General features: G+C 45.7%; 1 long non-coding RNA gene across 1 annotated transcript in view; it reads right to left on the bottom strand.

Moving 5' to 3' along the window:
* Positions 1-998: 998 nt before the first annotated feature.
* Positions 999-26,899, bottom strand: part of LOC138855077 (uncharacterized) — a 669,937-nt gene continuing 644,036 nt past the window's right edge. The window contains exon 3 of the long non-coding RNA XR_011394231.1: positions 999-1,085. This is a non-coding gene — a long non-coding RNA (uncharacterized lncRNA). The remainder of the gene's footprint in view (positions 1,086-26,899) is intronic.

Below are 26,899 nucleotides of genomic sequence, written 5' to 3'. Positions count from 1 at the left end.
CCATGGCAGACACTGGTCTGAGACACTCCCAAGACAGGGAGCCAAGGCCGGGTCACCATCTGAAAAAGACCCGGGCCGGAAGAGTAACGGCGAATCAAGAAGAAAAACTCTCTTAAAACTTTGTTGACTAACATTACTGGCTTGTGGTTCACACTCAAGACTCCAGTTATCACTGCTCCATGGACATATTAACACGTTATATATATATTAACACTTTAACCTTACTGAACACCGGATTGCGATACACCTCACTGTTACCACAAATCCCCATTTTCATCAACAGATGCTAACTCAGAAAACCAGGTAACACTATTCAAATTCCTCTCACTACCTGAAAATACCCACCAGGGTTATAAAAAAACTGAAAGATTGAGAGGTAAGGAAGAAAATAATTGTAACTTGCCTCTACAACACAGAAATTCTCAGGCTAGAAGTAGGGAGTAGGAAGCGGAAATTATAATCTTACTCCAGGATTACGGTAATCTATTTGGATTTAGAGGTACTCGATAGCTTAGGCTAAGAAGCAATGTGGATTTGTAGATGCCTCGCATGGGCCAGTAGGCCTTCTGCAGTGTTCCTTTTTTCTTATGTTCTTAAGTAGTTAAGTTGCGAGCTCATCCAAAGATGCAGAGGACTCAGGCAAGTTCCATGTTAAAATTCGATGATGATCCTGTTGCGTTGGCAGGAACCAAAGGATGACTTTAAAAACACCAAACATACAGTGGGACCCTCACCCCCAGTAGGCAAACTGTTACAAATCTGCGACTGATTTCGAGAATTCTTGTACCGTCGCAAACTGGCCTCAGGTCATGCTTCCCTGCTGACCGCCTGGTCCATAGCCTCGCTGCTGGAGTTAGCGACCCACATGCCCACACCCACACCAACACCCACCCACCCACCCACACACACACACACACACACACACACACACACACACACACACACACACACACACACACAGTACTCACCTTGTTGTTGTTGATCTTGGGGGGCGGAGGCTTCTTCTTTACAGGGTCTGGCTTCACCCTGTCTGGGAACGGGTCCAATTTGCGTGTGCCAGCTTTCTCTGACGCCCGCACGCACCGCTGCAATATAATATACATTATTAACAATGTTTCTCACCATTAAGACAAATATGAATCACAAAACATGAGTCACAATAAAACATATATATTAATAATGTTTATCAGTATAATTATAATAATATAATAACATCTTTATTTACTACAAGTAAATGTACAAGGTATACAGTCCTAGCTGACAACAATGACATACTACTATATAGAAAGCCGCTTGTTATGCTGAATATGTCGGGCAAATTAGGTCAGTGTCCCAGGATGCGACCCACACCAGTCGACTAACACCCAGGTACCCATTTTACTGATAGGGAACATAGACAACAGGTGGAAAGAAACACGCCCAATGTTTCTACTCTGGCTGGGAATCGAACCCAGGCCCTCGCCCTGTGAAGCGAGAGCGTTAGCCACCAGGCCACCAGAGCATGAATCACAACACTGCAAATCTTGCAACATAAAAATTCTGATAGCATCGTAGAAACAAATATTTTTATTAGGTGGAGATTTCATTAGATAGAGAGTAAATGATTATAAAATAATTCTTGGCTAAGAGGAAGTGCACACGATACGCTACAAAGCAAAATCACCACACACTTTATCTTCGCTTAAGGCGGAACTTTCAGCCTCTCCATCTTACTCCTATGTTTACTGGTTACAAAACTCAGGAGATAAACAGATGAACACACACACTCAACGGATGAAAATATCTTAACTTAGCTTAATCTATGCTACAGGGTGGCAATCTCAACCACCTCGAATCATGATATGAAGAACTAGCTTTATATCACGGTACAGATGAGCGCCGTCAGGGGTGGCACATGATCAATAAGACTCAGCCTCTGGCACCGCCTTGAGAGTGCATTAGTAAGCACTGGAGTGCCACTCTGCAACAGCGACACACTCTGGGAGAGCCACAGCTTCAAAGTTTGCACAGTACCAGCATTCCTAAGTAAATATTTCCTGCTACACGGCACGCTCACCAATTGTTAACAACGTAACTGACGCCAGTAAGCGTCCTCCACCCCATCCCTCCCAACCAGGCTTCATCTCTACCTACCCCTCCCACGCTTCTTCCACTATTCCAAACACCTCTTCATCCTTCCCACCTTTTTCCACCCTTCCACAACCCACTCTACCCTTTCACACCTTATTTAGGCCTTCCATACCCTTCTCTATCCATTTATATTTATTCCTAAACTTTCCCATCACTCCACATCCACTACGTTGCACTTGCACAATTTTGCAAGACAAAGATTTACACCAGAGCTCCGACCTCCCGTGGGACAGCAACACCTGTCAAACACCGTTGAAACATTTACAAAATGCACTCACAAATAATACAAGAGTGAAACAGCGCCGACAGCAAAAATTCACAGGAGTTACAGGTCAGAAATAATTTAAAATAAAACGCATATTAGAGTAGGAAAAGCTGGAAAGGGTATTGTTACTCCAGGTGTGAGACCATCATTGGCTCGCCCAACACCTGACAACAGCTAATTACCTTGTTAGATACAAGGTGGCACATCACCTCTACATTAATATTCAATAATAATTTAGTCTTACAATAGGAATCAAAGTGAACTCTCAAGTATATGTGTGGAGATCCATACAACTTCGGTCTGGCTTAATTACTAATTAATCACTACTAATAGGGCTAATCAGTCCACTTATTGCTTTCCTCTACGGTACGCTACATTATATATATATATATATATATATATATATATATATATATATATATATATATATATATATATATATATATATATATATATATATATATATATATGTCGTGCCGAATAAGCAGAACTTGCGATCTTGGCTTAAATAGCAACGTTTATCTTGCCATATAGGACAAGTGAAAATTTGTGTATGCAATAATTTCGCCAAAATCACTCTGAACCTAACGAAAAAAATATATTTCACTTTGTTTGTTAAGTATTAAATTATTGTAAACAAATCTAAAATATATTTAGTTGGGTTTGGCTAAAATAAATTGATCTTGTTATAATAAGGTTAGGTAAGTTTTCTAAGATTCTTTTGGTGCAAAATTAAAAATTTTTACATTTACATTAATGAAAAAAATATATCTTTAAACGTATAAGAGAAAATTTCAGAAAGAACTTAATTTTAAATGAGTTCTTGCTAATTGACCAGTTTTACATATTCGGTACGATATATATATATATATATATATATATATATATATATATATATATATATATATATATATATATATATTAATGAACTGGAAAATGAGATACAGTACTCTAACGTTTACAGCATAAATGGGGAGGGAAGGTTACAGGTCAGGTTAAAGGAGAGAGTAAAAGTCTAGTATACACCTACAGTAATTTACCGAGATAATGAGGCTATGATATTACAGTATTACAATACACTATTACTCTATCTCTATATTCATTAACTCTTACATATTTTAGAGTTATAAGAGGACAAAGGGGCTGATATTACAGATAGTAGAGTTAACACAGAGTAAGGTTAGGTTACTGTACTCACCGGACTGGATTCTTCAAATCCTCAGAGCCACAAGCTTATTTACCTGGCCAGCCAGGACAATACCTCATATCAGTAAAGCCTGTATGCAGGAATAAAGAGGCGAAGCCTGGAGCCATAATCCAACCCGTTCAAACACTTCTAGCACCAATCTTCACTAACTTCAAGGCTGAGGGACTGATTACCTCATCTTTTGTTTATAGTTCTACTGTCTTCCCATTATATCCCTGAATTTGCCTTGATAAAGCCACTGGATAGCAAAACGTCTACAAATAAAGATACACAGATGTTGCACATGTATCAAACTCTTCACTTCTAGGACAGCACATTTCGGAGAGTACAACCAGACGAGAACGAGGCGAGCACAACTGGTCAAGTACACGTTACCAAAATGACCTCCCTCCACACCCTCTCTCAACAAAGTCAAATAAACAATTACACACAATAGCATACACTAGTCTGCTCTCACCTAACAATCCTGGAATACAAATTCCCGTGGTTGCTACAATCCATCATATCATCGTGACAACAGTTGCTTATTTCACCCACAAATAAGAGGAAATTGCTGCCACTTTTGAGGACGATTCCATTAACCCTGTGAATCTATCTGGATAAATCTGCAGTGCTGGAGGCGAGTTTCAAAATTACCAGGTAGCATCTGTATTATCGCTGAGAAAGTGGTCAACCGCAAGTGGTGATAAAAATGTTGGCCAGTCTTCAAAACGCCTCCACAAACCCCTCGTTAAATAATTTTTTACAACAGAATGATAAATCATAATATTATACCATCACGGTGGTATAAAAATATTTAAACTAAATTAGAAATGACGGAAAAAACAACTTAATCATTATTCAAATGTATTCCTAAGATTAATTGTTCGCAAAATTCAAATAGGATGAATGTTAACTAGACGGCTCTAAATTCCTCTCTCTCTCTCTCTTTCTCGTTCCCTCTCACTCCCCTACTCCCCCCTCTTCGTTGACTGATCCTCTGGTGGTCTTTTATTCTGTGGACCAACGCTGGTCCAGTGTTGTTTCCCACTTTTAAAAGAAATTGAAAAATTAGTGGCTTAAACACTACATAAGCTACGTCTGTGCTCTGAAACAACACTCCCAACCAATCAACCACCTGGATTACCCGGAGGTTACCTGGAGGTTATTCCGGGGATCAACGCCCCCGCGGCCCGGTCCATGACCAGGCCTCCCGGTGGATCAGGGCCTGATCAACTAGGCTGTTACTGCTGGCCGCACGCAGTCCAACGTACGAGCCACAGCCCGGCTGATCCGGCACTGCCTTTAGGTATCTGTCCAGCTCTCTCTTGAAGGCAGCCAGGGGTTTATTGGCAATTCCCCTAATGCTTGATGGGAGGCTGTTGAACAGTCTTGGGCCCCGGACACTTATGGTGTTTTTTCTTAAGTGTACCAATGGCGCCCCTACTTTTAAATGACCTAGAGAAACAATCAGCCAGCCTTCCAACAGAACAACCCAGACAACGAAACAACCAGCCAGTCAATGAAACATGGAGCCAGTTAAAGAAACAGTCATCCATCCCTTCATCCCAAAAAATAGTCAGCCAACGAAACCTCCAGCCAGTCAACCAGTCACCCAGCAACCAACAAGTTTACACTTTAATACTCTGGAAGTCAAACAAATTTAATCTGTCATCTGATAAAGAATTCTCACAACGTAAATCCTCTCTGTTACACAAAAACACTCGCAAAAATGTAAATAAATACTGCAGTAAAATGTTGTAATGCTTTTTTTTGTTAAAAAAAGAAGTAGAAAGTAAATTTTGTCAAGAGGCGGCAGGTGGTTTGATGACAGGTCCCTGGCGGCTGGCAGGGGGCGCCACAGCACGCCACTCTCAGTCAATACCTCTCACCTATCTTCCCCCTCCCCATTCCCCCCTCGTTCTCTCTCTCTCTCTCTCTCTCTCTCTCCTTCCTATACGTGTTTACACTGGTAAAAAAATCTTTAAAGCTATTAAACATATCCAAACACATAATACACGTATCATGATGACACTTGCTACTTACACCCCATGAAGACTCCGCACGCTCTCACACACTCAATATTCCAATGTAATTACTGTCAGATTATAGTCCTGTGGGACGTTATGCTTATTATATTACTCTTGCAACTCCTCCTTTATTATAGTCTATGTGCCTTTTTATCTCTTATTATCTCTGTGTACCTATTTATTATCGTATATCTTTGTGTATGTCTTTTTTTATAGTCTATCTTTGTGTACGTCATTATTGTAGTCTGCCTCAGTGTATCTCTTTACTGTAGTCTACCTCTTTGTACCTCTTTATCATAGTGTACCTCATTATTCTAGTTTACCTCTGTGTACCTCTTTATTCAGCAGGTTTAATACACGTTTTCTGCACAGGTAATCTTCCCGTTCTCTGAAATCTTCACATGTATGACTATTTTCTGGTACATATTCTTACATTTCTGACCCTTTATCCTTTTTTCTATTGTCTTGAGAGCTTTAACTAGTATTCCTTATTTCCCTCTTACACAACACTCACCTTCACTCAATATCTGGTTTCCCTCCCATGACCTACCTCCATACCAAGCCCCTTTATTCACCACCTTGTTCCCTTCCCATATCCTTCCTACACAAAACGCCCCTTTATTTAACACCTGTGATCAACAAAACCTGCTAACTCAACACCTGTAATCAACGTCTCCCAACATCACTTATGATCAACAACGTCTGCCAACAACAACTGTAGTCAATGCCTGCCAACACTGGTAACACCTGTTACCAAAAACGCCTGCCAACACCTGTTACCAACAACGCCTGCCAACTCAACAACTACAACGGCCTTTCCTCCGAGCCCAGACATTCAACAGGTGATTTTCCAAAGTACAATCAATTTAACATCGCCTGTATAACCTGCTTCCTCCCCTTCCCCCACCCGCTCTGCAACATCCACTGGCCTGCATAAAAACAAAAACAGAGTCGTTATTATAACGACGTTTCGCTCAAGTGCAACACTATTAAGCATCCCCGAAAGAGGCTGCCTGATTTTTTGTTCTTCCAACTTTTCGATTTTATTTCACTCGTAACGCAAGAGCAGAATGACCCTTGTACGTTTAGCTCTATATTTTGACTTAAATAATAATAATCATAACTCGAGAACGCCTCAAGCAATCGCCTTCAAATTTTCAACACTTGAGTACAGTAACAGGGACTAAATTCTTGGAACATCTGACGTGCTCATTGTCCTATGATCAAAGGTGTTGAACCCATTCCCAGCGTCCTGGAATGGGTTGGGATAACCTCCGAAACCCTCAGTGGTGTAGCTTCCAACATTCAAAAGAAGAATATCTCCCTCGTCACAATTAATTCCCCTCCCCTTCCTTCCTTCCTTTACCACAATCCCGACCCCGCCCCTGCCTCCCTCTAATTCATCATTATCACTCACCCAACACAGCCTCCTTTTCCTTCACCAAATTCCCTCCCCACGTCCGTCCTTCCTCTCACCCACCCAGATGATGACATTCCCAGGGACACTAGCACTGACAAGCAGTTAATCCTGGTCATCAGTTAGGTGATCACCTACCCCGCCCTCCGTCCCTGGCAGGTACTGCCTGTTTGGCTACTAGATATCCATGGGTGACGGCCATCCTCCTCTCTCTCTCTCTCTCTCTGTGTATATAATATATATATATATATATATATATATATATATATATATATATATATATATATATATATATATATATATATATATATAATCAATACATAAAACAGTTATTGGAAGAAGAGAACCCTCCAATAGAGGCAAGTCTGATATAGCAAGTGCCTTCAGGGTAAAGATGTGTTAAATCTGAGTGGTGAAGCATCATATCCTGCTCGAGGATTTTGAGCGTAAAGATACAAAAGCTCTGTTGAAAGCATGAGATACATCACTGCTAGAATATTTACATATATCGTTTACAGTCTGCACAGAGCCGTTAAGGCATCTAAACCACTGGGAATGTTTCTGGAGAGTATATCTCCGGAGACGTATACCTGCTAATAGAGCCTCTGGAGAGTATATCTCCGGAGATGTATACCTGCTAATAGAGCCTCTGGAGAGTATATCTCCGGAGATGTATACCTGCTAATAGAGCCTCTGGAGAGTATACCTGTTCATATAGACAAAAAAGATACTAGAGGTATACATTACCATAACTTAATCGAGTGAGAGGGTTGGAAGGAGGTGTAAAAATTAAATAATTCTTAAACACGGGAATCATAAGCATAAAAGAACATCACGTTAACACCCGTGATCCAAGCTTCATCAGTCCATCAGACATATTACTGGTACAATTGTTGAAGATTTCGAGAAGAAAATGGATCATTATCTTGGCCAAGAGCCACATTAACTAGTTTATGATGGCTTTGAGCAGCCAGCGGGCGGCTAACTGTAACAGCCTGGTGCAACAGGCACTCAATAAGAAAGCCTGGATCAAGACAGCAATGTTCTTCATTGTTTAACATTACCTGGAGGTTATTCCGGGGATCAACGCCCCCGCGGCCCGGTCCACGACCAGGCCTCCCGTTTTTGTATAAATACTGAATTAAGAATTTAATAAGGCGGGGAATGGGGAGGGGAGAAGAGACGCAGTAAATGTAAGAAAAGTGAGAGGTGGGATGGTGGGAGAAAAATAAATGTGATGGGGGAGAAGGAGCGTGATACAGGAGACGTGTGAGGACCCACACTTGTATTACCAGTGTCCATCAAGTAGGTCTGGACGCGGCGCCCGGGTGTGTGGCCGGGTGAGTGTGTGGCCGGGTGTGTGGCCGGGTGGGTGTGTGGCCGGGTGAGTGTGTGGCCGGGTGTGTGGCCGGGTGAGTGTGTGGCTGGGTGAGTGTGTGGCCGGGTGAGTGTGTGGCTGGGTGAGTGTGTGGCCGGGTGTGTGGCCGGGTGAGTGTGTGGCCGGGTGAGTGTGTGGCCGGGTGTGTGGCCGGGTGAGTGTGTGGCCGGGTGAGTGTGTGGCCGGGTGTGTGGCCGGGTGAGTGTGTGGCCGGGTGTGTGGCCGGGTGAGTGTGTGGCCGGGTGAGTGTGTGGCCGGGTGAGTGTGTGGCCGGGTGAGTGTGTGGCCGGGTGAGTGTGTGGCCGGGTGTGTGTGTGGCCGGGTGTGTGGCCGGGTGAGTGTGTGGCCGGGTGAGTGTGTGGCCGGGTGAGTGTGTGGCCGGGTGTGTGTGTGGCCGGGTGTGTGGCCGGGTGACTGTGTGGCCGGGTGAGTGTGTGGCCGGGTGAGTGTGTGGCCGGGTGAGTGTGTGGCCGGGTGTGTGGCCGGGTGAGTGTGTGGCCGGGTGAGTGGCAGGGTGAGTGTGTGGCCGGGTGAGTGTGTGGCCGGGTGAGTGTGTGGCCGGGTGAGTGTGTGGCCGGGTGAGTGTGTGGCCGGGTGAGTGAGTGGCCGGGTGAGTGAGTGGCCAGGTGAGTGTGTGGCCGGGTGAGTGTGTGGCCGGGTGAGTGTGTGGCCGGGTGAGTGTGTGGCCGGGTGAGTGTGTGGCCGGGTGAGTGTGTGGCCGGGTGAGTGTGTGGCCGGGTGAGTGTGTGGCCGGGTGAGTGAGTGGCCGGGTGAGTGTGTGGCCGGGTGAGTGTGTGGCCGGGTGAGTGAGTGGCCGGGTGAGTGTGTGGCCGGGTGAGTGCGTGGCCGGGTGAGTGAGTGGCCGGGTGAGTGAGTGGCCGGGTGAGTGGCCGGGTGAGTGAGTGGCCGGGTGAGTGAGTGGCCGGGTGAGTGAGTGGCCGGGTGAGTGAGTGGCTGGGTGAGTGAGTGGCCGGGTGAGTGTGTGGCCGGGTGAGTGTGTGGCCGGGTGAGTGCGTGGCCGGGTGAGTGAGTGGCCGGGTGAGTGAGTGGCCGGGTGAGTGAGTGGCCGGGTGAGTGAGTGGCCGGGTGAGTGAGTGGCCGGGTGAGTGAGTGGCCGGGTGAGTGTGTGGCCGGGTGAGTGAGTGGCCGGGTGAGTGAGTGGCCGGGTGAGTGTGTGGCCGGGTGAGTGAGTGGCGGGGTGAGTGTGTGGCCGGGTGAGTGTGTGGCCGGGTGAGTGTGTGGCCGGGTGAGTGTGTGGCCGGGTGAGTGGGTGGCCGGGTGAGTGTGTGGCCGGGTGAGTGTGTGGCCGGGTGAGTGAGTGGCCGGGTGAGTGAGTGGCCGGGTGAGTGTGTGGCCGGGTGAGTGAGTGGCCGGGTGAGTGAGTGGCCGGGTGAGTGTGTGGCCGGGTGAGTGGCCGGGTGAGTGTGTGGCCGGGTGAGTGAGTGGCCGGGTGAGTGTGTGGCCGGGTGAGTGAGTGGCCGGGTGAGTGAGTGGCCGGGTGAGTGTGTGGCCGGGTGAGTGAGTGGCCGGGTGAGTGAGTGGCCGGGTGAGTGAGTGGCCGGGTGAGTGAGTGGCCGGGTGAGTGAGTGGCCGGGTGAGTGAGTGGCGGGGTGAGTGTGTGGCAGGGTGAGTGTGTGGCCGGGTGAGTGTGTGGCTGGGTGAGTGAGTGGCCGGGTGAGTGTGTGGCCGGGTGAGTGTGTGGCCGGGTGAGTGAGTGGCCGGGTGAGTGAGTGGCCGGGTGAGTGTGTGGCCGGGTGAGTGTGTGGCCGGGTGAGTGTGTGGCCGGGTGAGTGTGTGGCCGGGTGAGTGTGTGGCCGGGTGAGTGTGTGGCCGGGTGAGTGTGTGGCCGGGTGAGTGAGTGGCCGGGTGAGTGTGTGGCCGGGTGAGTGTGTGGCCGGGTGAGTGTGTGGCCGGGTGAGTGAGTGGCCGGGTGAGTGTGTGGCCGGGTGAGTGCGTGGCCGGGTGAGTGAGTGGCCGGGTGAGTGAGTGGCCGGGTGAGTGGCCGGGTGTGTGAGTGGCCGGGTGAGTGAGTGGCCGGGTGAGTGTGTGGCCGGGTGAGTGAGTGGCTGGGTGAGTGAGTGGCCGGGTGAGTGAGTGGCCGGGTGAGTGAGTGGCCGGGTGAGTGAGTGGCCGGGTGAGTGAGTGGCCGGGTGAGTGTGTGGCCGGGTGAGTGAGTGGCCGGGTGAGTGAGTGGCCGGGTGAGTGTGTGGCCGGGTGAGTGAGTGGCGGGGTGAGTGTGTGGCAGGGTGAGTGTGTGGCCGGGTGAGTGTGTGGCCGGGTGAGTGTGTGGCCGGGTGAGTGGGTGGCCGGGTGAGTGTGTGGCCGGGTGAGTGTGTGGCCGGGTGAGTGAGTGGCCGGGTGAGTGTGTGGCCGGGTGAGTGAGTGGCCGGGTGAGTGAGTGGCCGGGTGAGTGTGTGGCCGGGTGAGTGAGTGGCCGGGTGAGTGTGTGGCCGGGTGAGTGAGTGGCCGGGTGAGTGTGTGGCCGGGTGAGTGAGTGGCCGGGTGAGTGAGTGGCCGGGTGAGTGTGTGGCCGGGTGAGTGAGTGGCCGGGTGAGTGAGTGGCCGGGTGAGTGAGTGGCCGGGTGAGTGAGTGGCCGGGTGAGTGAGTGGCCGGGTGAGTGAGTGGCGGGGTGAGTGTGTGGCAGGGTGAGTGTGTGGCCGGGTGAGTGTGTGGCCGGGTGAGTGAGTGGCCGGGTGAGTGTGTGGCCGGGTGAGTGGGTGGCCGGGTGAGTGTGTGGCCGGGTGAGTGAGTGGCCGGGTGAGTGAGTGGCCGGGTGAGTGTGTGGCCAGGTGAGTGAGTGGCCGGGTGAGTGAGTGGCCGGGTGAGTGTGTGGCCGGGTGAGTGAGTGGCCGGGTGAGTGTGTGGCCGGGTGAGTGAGTGGCCGGGTGAGTGAGTGGCCGGGTGAGTGAGTGGCCGGGTGAGTGAGTGGCCGGGTGAGTGTGTGGCCGGGTGAGTGTGTGGCCGGGTGAGTGAGTGGCCGGGTGAGTGAGTGGCCGGGTGAGTGTGCGGCCGGGTGAGTGTGTGGCCGGGTGAGTGAGTGGCCGGGTGAGTGAGTGGCCGGGTGAGTGAGTGGCCGGGTGAGTGAGTGGCCGGGTGAGTGAGTGGCCGGGTGAGTGAGTGGCCGGGTGAGTGAGTGGCCGGGTGAGTGGGTGACAGAGTGGGTGAGCGGGCTGGCGGATCTGTCATGGACCGCCTACCAGAACAACTAGTCTCTAAGTATCTTAGTTATCTGACTCTTTATTCGGTCACCCCTCAAGGAAGGTTCCTTGATGTTGGTGAGGGGCTCTTGATTTAGGGAATTGGATCTGTGCTCCAGTTCCCCGAATTAAGCCTGAATGCCTTCCACATCCCCCCCCCCCAGGCGCTGTATAATCCTCTGGGTTTAGCGCTTCCCCCTTGATTATAATAATAATAATTTATTCGGTCAATGAAGATAACTCATCTTCATTATCCTCTTGAACCAACACTACTCTCTCTTATTTCCATGTTTACTTAACATATATATTTTTATATTCACTCTCTTTACTATAACCAGTCGTCCTGCCTCTCAATTTATGACTCACGAAATCGTAATGGCACGATTGCAAACAAACCATACCACGGGCGGGATTTGAACCCGCTTGATTTCGTGAGTCATGTTGACGGCAGTGAAGGGACTTGAGCTAGAGTTCGTCACGGCCACGCTAGCTGGAGATTCGTTTGTAAAAACTTGCATTTGTGGTCACAGTGGTGCCTGTGCTAACCTTCCTATGGTGTAGAAATATACCTAGTTGGACGAATCTTATTGTGGCTAGCTGGTCTAGTGGCTAACGCGACGGTCTGGAGTTTTGAGACTCTCTGACCGCGGGTTCAAATCCCGCCCGTGGTATTGTTTCTCAATTTATATTTTAAACAACAATCTTATTCCCTTAATCCAGACGGTTTACCTTTAACACAAACCTGCCTTTATTTTCACACTCCTTTATATTTTCATAAACTAGATACCATATTTTACTCTGTCTGTCTCTAAGAGCCACATTTTCCACTTTACTTCCATGCTGAATACAGTTTCATCTTCCCTTTTCCAACTTCTTCACACGCCACTCTCTCCTCTTTATTCAATTTGCCGAGTTCTCCAAGAAGTAAGCTCACCACTTTAATCTCTGCACTCCATGACACTCACTCTTCCTTCCTCTTCATACGCACACGCGCGCGCGCGCGCCACTCTCAGAATAGCCTTCATGATCTTAAAAATAAAATTCCTCAGGACTCTTTATAGTGTAGGTTGCTTAGTATATGCAGCATCAGTGATAAACGTTCACCTCATCAAGCATGTTGAAAGGTCCGAAGATTTTAACCAAAATAGTCCAAGAGGTGAGGGGACGGGGGTACATTACTGAGAAGAGACTTAAGGGTCTGAATTTAATGACACTGGAATTCAGGACTAGAGGAGGCATGAATAAGACACACTCGTGTTCAATGACAGGGTTCACATGTACAGAATGTTTGAAGTAAGAGACGCAGATGGAAACTTCCCAGGTGGGATAATGTCTCATGAAAGAGTTTAGAGGTGAAGTTGGATCCCTGATCCGACTGCATCTCTCGTGGCAAACTAATCTGTGAGAGAAATCTCATTAGTGCTCTCACTATAGCACATACTTTAATTCTCTTACAGGAGCTGCTTCGGGATAACATGTTGCTGCAGCCATAAAAGCGAAAAAAATATTGATTTAAATATATACATGACTCTCAGGAATGTCAAGGAATATTTTATCAGTCTTATTAGTAGGAAAGTTGTAGAGGCGAAGCCCATAACCACTTTTAAGAGGCAATAATAATAATAATAATAATAATAATAATAATAATAATAATAATTTCATATTAAGTGCTAAACCCACGTGGGTTATTCACCAGAAGACATGGTGGAAGCTTGATCCTCCGTCTACTGAACGCGAGACTGAAGCGCTTCCTATTAAACATTTTCTTAAAATTAGGTCTCAGATCGACTGAATTCTTGTCTAGACTTCTAGGTCATTTTTCATGCAGAGATTTAAGGCTCATTTTCCTCAGTTTTAGGAGGCAAGATACAGCTTAAGATGCCAGAAAAAAGGTAAAGATACTTTAAAAAAGCTTAAGATAGGACTAACGAGCCAAAAACTGAAACCTCTCAACTCAGACTGATTAGTTAACACGTATGTTAGAAAAAAATTAAGAGTATGGTGTGTGGTACAGTGGTGTCGTACAGTGGTTTGTGGTACAGTGGTGTGTCGTACAGTGGTTTGAGGTACAGTGGTTTGTGGTACAGTGGTTTGTGGTACAGTGGTTTGTGGTACAGTGGTGTGTCGTACAGTGGTTTGAGGTACAGTGGTTTGTGGTACAGTGGTTTGTGGTACAGTGGTGTGTCGTACAGTGGTTTGAGGTACAGTGGTTTGTGGTACAGTGGTTTGTGGTACAGTGGTTTGAGGTACAGTGGTTTGTGGTACAGTGGTTTGTGGTACAGTGGTTTGAGGTACAGTGGTTTGTGGTACAGTGGTTTGTGGTACAGTGGTGGCGCAAGTATGGGACTAGGCAACTACATCTAACATACTGCCGGAGGTGCACGCCAACCATAGAACTATATCACCAATGTGAAATTAGCAAATCTTGCAACAGCACTGAGAAACCTAAACCAAGACTATATCAGGATATTATACACTACATATGCTAAGTCCTTAACAGAGTACGCCATCCCAGCGTGGAGCTCCCGGCTGCTTAAACACCTGGAGCTCCCGGCTGCTCAAACACGTGGAGAAACATGTATACCTGCAGAGGTACCATGCACAGCTCAGTAAGCATCAACGACTCACCAAACACTCTAAACCTAACACGACAAACTATGACAAGTAAATAGCGCGTTATTTATGGGTCTATTAATAAAAGACAAAAAACTGCCGATACAGCTATCGACCACATAATAAATATGGATGCAAATGTAGTGATATTACGTTCATCCGGAAACTACAATTTCTTCTTGACAATAACTTCCTGTATCAATGAATTACAATTTTACAGCTGCCTCAGGTAATTTTAAAATCCAAGACTCACCTACAATATTCGACAAACACAACCATATTTTTTTCAACACACTGGCCGTGTCCCACAGAGGCAAGGTGACCTAAAATTTTGTAGTCCCTTGCTCCTGGCATTTTATTCACCTCTTACGGAGGAAAAATTCTTTTCCACTTTCCCACGGAGATAAGAGGAAATAAAGAAAAACAAGAACTATTAAGAAAACAGAAGAAAATTCAAATGGCTGTGTATATATATGCGTGTACATGCATGTGTAGTATAACCTAAGTGTCAGTAGAAGTAGCAAGATATACCTGTTATTCCTCAACACAACCATATATACCTCTTTATTACATGGTGAACAGGGGCAGCGACCTACCGGGTCTCCGACATGTTGACTGGTGTCTACTAAGGCTAAGTACATGAAATCAAACACTTTACTACCGGGAACGTAAGAAATCCCTGCAATTCTGCTACCTAAAGCGTACGAGAATAAGATGCATCATAATCTACACCAACAAGATACTGGAGGGACTAGTTTCAAATGATATTTACATTGGAAAAGACATCTTACGAGACACTACAGACGGTTCAGAATGCTTCAAGCAAGAAGCATAAAGGGCTCAAGGCCTTCATATGCAGGGAAAATTACCAACATATTTGTCATTTAAGAGATTATTATTAAACAAATATAGGAAAGGCCATGAAAATAAGTGTGAATTATGAACATTTTAAAATAAGAGAAGCAAAGCCAACGATGCTACCTTTCTAACCAAAGTTATTCTCACGACTTGGTCTGAGACCGGACTGCGTGGAGAATTATTTCCGGAAACATTTACTGGAGGCCTGGTTTGAGACTAGACCGGTCTAGTCTACAGAACAGGAGGCTTGGTCTAAGACCGGCCCGGAAAAAAATGTACAGGCAGACAGAGGGGCTGTACCTGGACCCCTGCAGACTACGCTAGATAAGATGAAGGAGGTGAGTAGAGGCAGGTGATTACATCCGTGCCAACACAAGTCAAGCACTCATTACTTCACAATATTCTCATCCTCTCTGCTTTACATCTACATATATTATTGTTCTTGCTCTCACCGCCTGAGTTATTGCCATCGTAAAGCAGCTCGTGTTGATTAATAATAATTAGAGGGTAGTGAGCGACGAGGCTAGGGTCAGTGGTGGTAGAACTGACCTCAGTATTGGTAGGGCTGGGCTCAGTAGTGGTAGGACTGAAGGATACCCGAAGGATGCTTCCGGGGTTAAATCATTCATAGCCCGGTCCCAGAGCAGGACTCCAGGTGGATGAAGGCCTGATCAACCAGGCTGTTGCTGCTGGTCGCACGAAGCCCAATGTACGAACCATAGCCTGGTTGGTCAAGCACTGATTTGAGGAGCTTATCAAGTTCCTTCTTAAAGACAGTGAGATATTCATTGGTAATTCCCCTATGCACGGAGGGAGGGCACAGTGATAGAGCTGAATTCGGGGTTGTGAAGAACATGCCAGTGGACCCAAGGGAGATTTGCGGCTTCCCCAGCAACGTCATTACGCTATTACACAAGCACTTGACTTCACATTCATCCCACCACGTATTATTACCAGTAATACAATGCAATACTTACTGCTATTTACAGGAAACACGTCGAAATATAAATTCTAGACGTGCCAGGGTTCTGACCAGTTAAGTATACGAACATACTCTATCTGAGAGAAAATAATGATGCGATAACAACTTGGTACGAAATGACAGCAATTGTCAGTGTTGAAGCTTTCTTCTTGAATCCCACATATGCAGGACACGGGTGTGCAGGGCATGGGTGTGCAGGGCATGGGTGTGCAGGGCATGGGTGTGCAGGGCAGGACTGTGCAAGACAGTGGTGTGCAAGGCAGGGGTGTGCAGGACACGGGTGTGCAGGGCATGGGTGTGCAGGGCATGGGTGTGCAGGGCATGGGTGTGCAGGGCATGGGTGTGCAGGGCATGGGTGTGCAGGGCATGGGTGTGCAGGGCATGGGTGTGCAGGGCATGGGTGTGCAGGGCAGGACTGTGCAAGACAGTGGTGTGCAAGGCAAGGGTGTGCAGGACACGGGTGTGCAGGGCATGGGTGTGCAGGGCATGGGTGTGCAGGGCATGGGTGTGCAGGGCAGGACTGTGCAAGACAGTGGTGTGCAAGGCAAGGGTGTGCAGGACACGGGTGTGCAGGGCAGGGGTGTGCAGGGCAGGGGTGTGCAGGACACGGGTGTGCAGGACAGGGATGTGCAGGACACGGGTGTGCAGGGCAGGGGTGTGCAGGACAGGGGTGTGCAAGACAGTGGTGTGCAAGGCAGGGGTGTGCAGGACACGGGTGTGCAGAGCAGGGGTGTGCAGGACACGGGTGTGCAGAGCAGGGGTGTGCAGGACACGGGTGTGCAGGGCAGGGGTGTGCAGGGCAGGGGTGTGCACGACAGGGGTGTGCACGGCAGGGGTGTGCAGGACACGGGTGTGCAGGGCAGGGGTGTGCAGGACACGGGTGGGCAGCGCAGGGGTGTGCAGGGCACGGGTGTGCAGGGCACGGGTGTGCAGGGCAGGGGTGTGCAGGACACGGGTGTGCAGGGCAGGGGTGTGCAGGATACGGGTGTGCAGGACACGGGTGTGCAGGGCAGGGGTGTGCAGGACACGGGTGTGCAGGACAGTGGTGTGCAGGGCAGGGGTGTGCAGGGCAGGGGTGTGCAAAGCAGGGGTGTGCAGGGCATGGGTGTGCAGGGCAGGGGTGTGCAGGGCAGGGGTGTGCAGGACACGGGTGTGCAGGGCAGGGGTGTGCAGGATACGGGTGTGCAGGGCAGGGGTGTGCAGGGCAGTGGTGTGCAGGGCAGGGGTGTACAGGACACGGGTGTGCAGGGCAGGGGTGTGCAGGACACGGGTGTGCAGGGCAGGGGTATGCAGGACACAGGTGTGCAGGACACGGGTGTGTAGGGCAGGGGTGTGGAGGACACGGGTGTGCAGGGCAGGGGTGTGCAAGGCAGGGGTATGCAAGGCAGGGGTGTGCAAGGCAGGGGTGTGCAAAGCAGGAGTGTGCAGGACACGCGTGTGCAAGGCAGGGGTGTGCAGGACACGGGTGCGGGACACGGGTGTGCAGGGCAGGGGTGTGCAGGGAAGGGGTGTGCAGGGCAGGGGTGTGCAGGGCAGGGGTGTGCAGGGCAGGGGTGTGCATGGCAGGGGTGTGCATGGCAGGGGTGTGCAGGACACGGGTGTGCAGGGTAGAGGCTTGTAGGACACGGGTGTGCAGGGCAAGAGTGTGCAGGGCAGGCGTGTGCCGGGCAGGGGTGTGCAGGGCAAGGGTGTGCAGGGCAAGGGTGTGCAGGGCAGGGGTGTGACCAAAAGACTACAAACTGACTTGATGCCGCCCACACATGCAGGACACAGGTGTGCAAGGCACGGGTGTGCAGGATATGGGTGTGATCAACAGAGCACAAAACCACATCCGTTATTACCCCAGATGATGGGGAGTGCGGAGTGTAATTAGTATACAGAATTCTAACTTCAATGTACCCCAGTGTACACAAGATTCAAACTTCTGTGCACCCCAGTGTAGACGAGATTCAAACTTCGATGCGCCCCAGTGTACGCAAGATTCAATCTTCAATGCACCCCAGTGTACGCAAGATTCTAACTTCAACATACCCTAGCTCACACAAAACTCAAGCGTCATTATACCCGTGCAGACAGACGTAATATAATGTTGTGGAAAAGTGTTTACTCTGGAGGCTCAGCAACAAGCACTTGCTTAAACTGGTATGAAAAAGCCATCAGTGTTAATGTAATACTGAGACAGAGTGGCTGGCAGACATTATGACTGGTGGGAGAGGATGGGAGAGCCAGGCCACCACATCACCCACCCACTACACACAGAAGAGGGACGTGTTCAAGGAAGGAGAGATAATAAGGGACAAGTGCAACACAAGTTACGGTCAAGGGAAGGGGAAGGAAGGTGAATGAAAGGATAAGTAGAGCAGGAAGACTGTGTAACAGAAAGATGGAAAGGGATAAAGAGTAGAAAGAAGAGGAGAGGTGTAAGAGTTAGCCAGATCATTCTGGTCTTCAGAGGAGAGAAGGGAGGGGGCAAAGGAGGAAGGTGATGGAGTGGAGAAGCTAGGGAATGGAGGAAAGCGGATAGGTAGTGGATGAAAGCGGAGAGGGAGTGGAAGAGAAAGAAGTGGAAGAGAAAGAAGTGGAGGAGAAAGAAGTGGAGGAGAGGGAGTGGAGGAGAGAGCAGCGGGGTGCTAGAGATGATCTGTCTGTCAGTAATACCAGGGTAACCACTGTGATCAGCGGCTGCCCCACGCCCATCTTACACCAGTTTACCTCAAAACCACAGCTATTGAATGAGCAATTACACACCCGCTATTTATGAGAAGCAACCATGCTTGAGATTCTAATAACTACGTGACGTCCTGCCAGTACTCTCAAGGGCATAGGAAGGTCAGGGAAGGACAAGGAGACCGTTCCCTCCTATATCCATTCTCCTTTGTAACTAATAGGGGTGAGGGGAGTTAGGGAAGGTAGGGAGGGAGAAATTTACACCCATTCCCGGAACATCAAAGTTGGAAAACAAAGAAATTAAAAAAGTAAAATGGACAAGGGTACGCCCCCTTCCAGCAGCTCCCTGTTCTTGGTTTATTTATATTTTTCCAGTAAACAAAACTGGGTACATCAACAGTGTGTTGCTACCATACTCCATATATTGGCAATGAAAGCTATTTAACCTCTTGTCTTCCATCACACAGGATGGGTGTAATATGTCAGCCTCAGTTGGGAGTGATTAACCTGTCTACGGAGACAAGAAGCCTACAAGTATTTAAGCTAGGCAATAAGAATACCGTCAAACATTCAACTGTGTTCAGTAGCTTTGGTAGATCAAATATTTCGTGATGTTAGGAAGGGACAGGAAGAAAAAGTATGGGAAGAGAAAGGAAGTCCTTACCATCCAGTAGTTAAAGACAGAGGGTGGTGTTAGGAAGAGCAGGGAAACAAGACCCATGGTCGGGCTCTGATAGTAGTAAGACTCTCGAAACTCATCAAAGGTAAGGACAGAGAAGAATGGTATATTAAATAATGTATTAATCGTATCATCCACAAGCCACATTACGTACCCATATGCCACCGCTGATGCAAATTACCACTGAAGATGTTCTTTGGTAATATCCATTCAAGATTGTTTTCCTAACCTTTAGTACCACTCCCATACCACCACTACAGGCTCCCTGCCCTATCAATTGTCTAGCACTTACCATTATATATATATATATATATATATATATATATATATATATATATATATATATATATATATATATATATATATATATATATATATATATATATATATATATATATATAAATAATTACTGAATACCAAAATAATCGTATTCAATATTACACACACACACACAAAAAAAAAAAACACACGCACAAAACATACACACAAAACACACACACACACACACACACACACACACACACACACACACACACACACACTTGGAAGTTGAAGATTCAGGGGAGTCAAAGGGATGTTAGGAAGTAGTTCTTCAGTCATAGAGTTGTCAGCAAGTGGAACAAACTCTAAAGTGACGTAGTGGATGCAGGAACGATACGCATCTTTAAGAAGAGGTTTGATAAGGCTCATGGAGCAGGAAGAGAGTGAACCGTGTAGCGACCAGTAAAAAGGCGGGGTGAGTACAATTAGGCGAGTACATACATAGTAGGCGTCATAAATATGCTCGCCCATTAAGTACAACTTTATCAGACTATTTATCTTACATATTCGAGAAATATCAAGGTAATTTTTGTACGAGATGCTGCCCTTGCAATACTACCAAACACAAAACAAATGACAAACTTATTTTTTATATACTTTAATGACTTGACCTGGCAACTCACTAAATTTAATTCGATAGAGAAAATCTGGACTCTTACTAAGCGTAAGATTCGTAGCACGGACGTGTCCTCTAGCCCCAAAATCTTGAGTGCCATTAAGCAGGTGTGGGAAGGTAGTGTCTTTTCTATTCGTAAACTAGCCTGATCAGTGCCGAGGAAATTTAAGGAGTGCATCAAGAGGAAGGGTAATCCTATGACATCCTAGTTTAGGTGAGGAACACATATTTCAGTTTCATATATTTAAAACAATAGGCTATGGTGAGCAATTTCGTTTTATTAGTGATTTGTTTATACGAGTGCATATTTATGACGTCTGCTCTCTCTCTCTCTCTCTCTCTCTCTCTCTCTCTCTGTATTTTACAAAAATGTTTTGTTTGGGCAAGGAGCCTACAATACGAATAATTTTTGTCTTAGTGAATACAATATTTTTTATTTGACCTGTATAGCAAGGGTCAAGTCGCAGCTCCTGGCCCCGCCTTTTACTTATTATCCACCAACCGTACTGACCTCTGGTCGTCATGGTCATGACCATATCTACTCTTGAAACTGTATATGGCATGAAGAACAAAAAGGCACAATACCATGACTGGAACAATACACAAATAACCCGCACCTAGGAGAGAGAGGACCTTACGACGACGTTTCGGTCCGACTCAAACTATGTAAATGGTCCAGTATATGGTGCATAATATTTGCCTCCACCACATCTTCGTCTTGTAAGTGTGGTTTCATTATGAAACGGGAGACGGAATATCACTTCCTAAATATCCTTGTGATTCATTTGCTTATCTTCCGACTCTTCCGCTTGTCATCTCGAACAGCTTCACCTCATCCGCTTTGATCTCTTGAGAATTATTAATGTCCTAATCATATCCTTTTTGGTCCTCTCTTCTAGTGTTGTCAGGTTTAGTTATTACTGTGTTCAACATATATTTAAAATGCTGCACTAGGACATGTACTGTTGGCTAATGCAAAACAAAAAAGACATCCAAAAATTATAAAGTATATTTCAAACTTTTCCTGTAACTCTCGAAGACAATCGTGTGATCCTAAGGGAACACTATATCAACATCCGTGGCCCCAGATTATTCAACATCTTACCAGAAGATATCAGAAACACTGCTGAAACAAGTGTAGACGTGTAGAACACTAGCAGCAACAGCCTGGTTGACCGTGCAAGCACCAGGTGAACTTGGCCCATGGCCGGGCTCCGGGAGTAGAAAGATTCTCGAAACTCATCAAAAGTATAAAGGTCAAGTATACCAAAGGAATATCTTCCGCAACAGCAGTCTGGATTATAAGATCAAAACCCTCACTTTAAAATTTTTAAAATATTATCAGACAGTAGATAAATAGACATCAAACATATTTTTGGCGAAAAACGTTAAGAGTATAAGTTCCAATTTCACAGATTGTAGTGAACTCTTTCACATTCCATTGATGTGTTTAAATACCTTTGATGAGTTCCGGGAGTTTCTTTACTTCCGGAGCCCCGCCATGGGTCAGGCTGCTGCAGGTGACAAATATGATATAGGTGATGTTGCCAATACATTTAAAAAGTCAAGTAAAGGGATGTACACACACTTTAATTCAAGGTCTACCTAATATGCTAGATGCAGACCTACTACCATCCTGTTATACGAGTGTGAAAGGAAAACCTGTTAACCATACCCCCGGCCGGGATTGAACCCGCGGTCATAGAGTCTCAAAACTCCAGCCCGTCGCGTTAGCCACTAGACCAGCTAGCCACAATAAGATTCATCCAACTAGGTATATTTCTACACCATAGCTGGTCTAGTGGCTAACGCGACGGGCTGGAGTTTTGAGACTCTATGACCGCGGGTTCAATCCCGGCCGGGGGTATGGTTTATTTGCAATCGTGTCATTACGATTTCTTGAGTCATGTTGACGGCAGTGAAGGGACTTGAGCTAGAGTTCGTCACGGCCACGCTAGCTGGAGATTCGTCTGTAAAAACTTGCATTTGTGGTCACAGAGGTGCCTGTGCTAACTTTCCTATGGTGTAGAAATATACCTAGTTGGATGAATCTTATTGTGGCTAGCTGGTCTAGTGGCTAACGCGACGGGCTGGAGTTTTGAGACTCTATGACCGCGGGTTCAATCCCGGCCGGGGGTATGGTTTATTTGCAATCGTGTCATTACGATTTCTTGAGTCAAAACCTGTTAACGTTTTATACTCAACCCGCACATAGGAAAAAGCTTACAACGACGTTTGGGTCCGAATTGGACGTTTTACACACTGGCAGATTGTACTGCCTTTTCTCTGCTTCTCTCATGAACACGTTACTATTAAATCTTACAAGGTTTTACTTTCATTGGGCACACCCTGGTATTTACTTTCTTGTGAGCTGCTCAGTAACTTTGATTTCTATAATCATCCACATAATAACAATTTACACATCTTATCGAGCAACACTTAAAGGATTACAAGGCTGATATCATCAAAGTTAATTACTGTAAAGTAGGGTCAACTATAGTGCAATTCTGATAAGAGTAAGATAAAGACAACAGTGCATTGTGTGGCTTGTTCAAGGTGATGTAGCACTGTACAATTACTCTCGAACCTCTTTGTGTATCATTGTGTGTAATGTACACTTGTATTATTAGTGTAGAGCTTACTGCTAATATTTCTCACCACTCTTATTAGTGTAGAGTTTACTGCTAATATTTCTCACCACTCTTATTAGTGTGGAGTTTACTGTTAATATTTCTCACCACTCTTATTAATGTAGAGTTTACTGATAATATTTCTCACCACTCTTATTAGTGTAGAGTTTACTGTTAATATTTCTCACCACTCTTATTAGTGTAGAGTTTACTGTTAATATTTCTCACCACTCTTATTAATGTAGAGTTTACTGTTAATATTTCTCACCACTCTTATTAGTGTAGAGTTTACTGTTAATATTTCTCACCACTCTTATTAGTGTAGAGTTTACTGTTAATATTTCTCACCACTCTTATTAGTGTAGAGTTTACTGTTAATATTTCTCACCACTCTTATTAGTGTAGAGTTTACTGGTAATATTTCTCACCACTCTTATTAGTGTAGAGTTTACTGTTAATATTTCTCACCACTCTTATTAGTGTAGAGTTTACTGTTAATATTTCTCACCACTCTTATTAATGTAGAGTTTACTGTTAATATTTCTCACCACTCTTATTAGTGTAGAGTTTACTGTTAATATTTCTCACCACTTATTAGTGTAGAGTTTACTGTTAATATTTCTCACCACTCTTATTAGTGTAGAGTTTACTGTTAATATTTCTCACCACTCTTATTAGTGTAGAGTTTACTGTTAATATTTCTCACCACTCTTATTAGTGTAGAGTTTACTGTTAATATTTCTCACCACTCTTATTAGTGTAGAGTTTACTGGTAATATTTCTCACCACTCTTATTAGTGTAGAGTTTACTGTTAATATTTCTCACCACTCTTATTAGTGTAGAGTTTACTGTTAATATTTCTCACCACTCTTATTAATGTAGAGTTTACTGTTAATATTTCTCACCACTCTTATTAGTGTAGAGTTTACTGTTAATATTTCTCACCACTCTTATTAGTGTAGAGTTTACTGTTAATATTTCTCACCACTCTTATTAGTGTAGAGTTTACTGTTAATATTTCTCACCACTCTTATTAGTGTAGAGTTTACTGTTAATATTTCTCACCACTCTTATTAGTGTAGAGTTTACTGTTAATATTTCTCACCACTCTTATTAGTGTAGAGTTTACTGTTAATATTTCTCACCACTCTTATTAGTGTAGAGTTTACTGTTAATATTTCTCACCACTCTTATTAGTGTAGAGTTTACTGTTAATATTTCTCACCACTCTTATTAGTAGGGAGTTTACTGCTAATATGTCCGTGTGTCTTTACACTTATTATATTGTTTACTAACATTATACACTAGACTTCTCACTGCCAACATAACTTTTACCCATAACGAACACGTTGCTTGTATATATATAAAAAAATTTTAATACACATTATGAATTAACCTGTACTAATATTAGTGATCATATACACCAACAATAATACAAATTCTTACATAAATTAGGCTAATTACTGAATTTTTACACTAGATCAATTTGAGCACGTTGAGGTTATACTACTGATAGTTTTGGTGCAAAAAAGAAGAGGGGATTTTTAAGAGCACCATTATCATTATTATTATTATTATTATTATTATTGGTACCATTATATATCTTATGTGCTTGGATAGGGCTAGCCTGTTGCACTGTGACATTTGACATGCGAGGCACAAGTACAGCAAGGGACGTGCTTCTTGGGTAATGGTCATGCAAGATGCAAAAGCGCCACCATCTAAGGGACGACAGTGATGTTTGGATGCTTGGTATGCTTGGCATCACGAGTGTGCTGGTTTTTGATGTGTGGCCAATCGACACACGCTACGGGCCAACAGTGTGCATGTCAAGCAACATACTGCTCAAGAACCCTCACACGTGCTAACATGACTTACCTAGCCAAGAAATAACCTACCAAGTCTTATGGTAAAGTTGTGATAGTCGTGCAATTCTGTGGGTGACTGGTACCAATAGTTTGGTTAACTAGGCCGGTTTCCCAGAGTAGAAAATCTCTAAATCAGACACAGTAGGCACAATCCTCTTCCAATCTCTCCCTCAGAATAAATATTACTTGCCAGTGTAATTCTTAATAGTTATTATCCACGTAATACTTTGTATTCCATTAAATTAGGTCTGGTCTGAGACCTGGTAGCGGGGGTGATGATCCGTGGAACAATTAACATATATCTCCAGAAACTTTCTTGTATTTGCCTAAGATTGAAGACTGAGACACTTATACAACATATGGGAATCTTTATTGAGGACACGTTTCGCCACACAGTGGCTTCATCAGTCCATTACAAAGCAAAAAGGTGTAAGGAGAGGAGGAGTTTGATGTAATCAGTCCCTCAGCCTGGAGACGATGTGTTCAGTCCATCAACCTAAGATTGCCTGTAACTGCTCCGACAAAACCAGCATACAATATATCGTCAAGGTATTCGTAATTTTTCACTGCACATTCAAAACCAGACTGACAGTCGGGACCAGGATGTGTGTATCAACCCCCGCAAACGCAACTTGGTGAAGACATGACAGAAGAGCTGGAAATTTTTACTCTCATTTTTCCAAATATTTCGAATCAAAATGACCACTACAACAGCAACTATAATATCCGCTTTTAAATTAATGAAAAAACTCTCTTAATAGTTCTGGGATAATGGGCTCTTGAGAATTTTCCTTCTGCCGCAGCTCGGCCCTAGGCCAGCACTGCTCAAATGGAAAGAAAATATTACAGGAATAAGAAATTATAAGAAACAGAAAATTAAAGTACATATTGAATGTATGTATAAATTTGTAATATTTACAGCCTCAACAATGTTTACAACACCAGCTGGTACATACATCTGAGTACCTGCCTGCCTGCCTCTGGAATAAGAAACGCTGCTGAGGATCCCATTAACTCCTAACTACCTGCCCTAACTACCTGCCTGAACTGATTGTAGAAGTGGTGTAATTAATTCTGATAAGCCATTCAATCATGTGGTGCACTTTCTGCATGCCTTAACCGGTGCTTTACCTGTGGTCGGTTTCGAGGATTCGTCTACCCTCCCAGCGCGGCCTGAGGTCAGTTCTCTACTGACCACGTGGTCAACTAGGCTGTTTGACCCGGCGGTCCGCAGGCCCACATAGCCATCACAACCCAGCTGATATGCCATACCTTTGGTATACGTACCTTGTAGCGGGAAGCTGCCCAGCTTCTTGAAAATCTGTGTCTTCGTTATGGTAATATTTCTGATATCTGGTAGTATGTTGAAGAGTCTTGGTTCACGCATGTTGACACACTGTTCTCTTATTGTGCCTATGGCGCCCCTGCTCTTCACTGGGCTTATTCAACACTTTCTCCCACATCTTTCATGTCACTAAACTGTGCAGGTTAGGAATCAGTTCTTCAACTACCTTCCTTCCTTTTATGTAGTATCAGATATCTCTCTCTCTCTCTGTCTCTCTCTCTCTCTCTCTCTCTCTCTCTCTCTCTCTCTCTCTCTCTCTCTCTCTCTCTCTCTCTCTCTCTCTCTCTCTCTCTTCACCTTTCTAGAGAACTTATAGAGAACCTGTACATTTCTCAGTTCTGCTGTCTCTCCTGTCTTAAATGGAGCTGTCAACACTAGACGATATTAAAGTTGTGAGATAGCAAAAGATTTCAAAAGTACCATCACTGCTTGTACTGGTGGAACAGTGACTGTACTGGTGGAACAGTGACTGTACTGGTGGAACAGTGACTGTACTGGTGGAACAGTGACTGTACTGGTGGAACAGTGACTTTACTGGTGGAACAGTGACTGTACTGGTGGAACAGTGACTGTACTGGTGGAACAGTGACTGTACTGGTGGAACAGTGACTGTACTATTGGAACAATGACTGTAATGGTGGAACAGTGACTGTACTGGTGGATCAGTGACTGTAATGGTGGAACAGTGATTGTACTGGTGGAACAGTGACTGTAC

The sequence above is a fragment of the Cherax quadricarinatus genome, chromosome 80 (genome assembly GCF_038502225.1).
Source record: "Cherax quadricarinatus isolate ZL_2023a chromosome 80, ASM3850222v1, whole genome shotgun sequence".
NCBI lineage: Eukaryota > Metazoa > Arthropoda > Malacostraca > Decapoda > Parastacidae > Cherax > Cherax quadricarinatus.
This window is presented reverse-complemented; position numbering and strand designations above follow the sequence as displayed.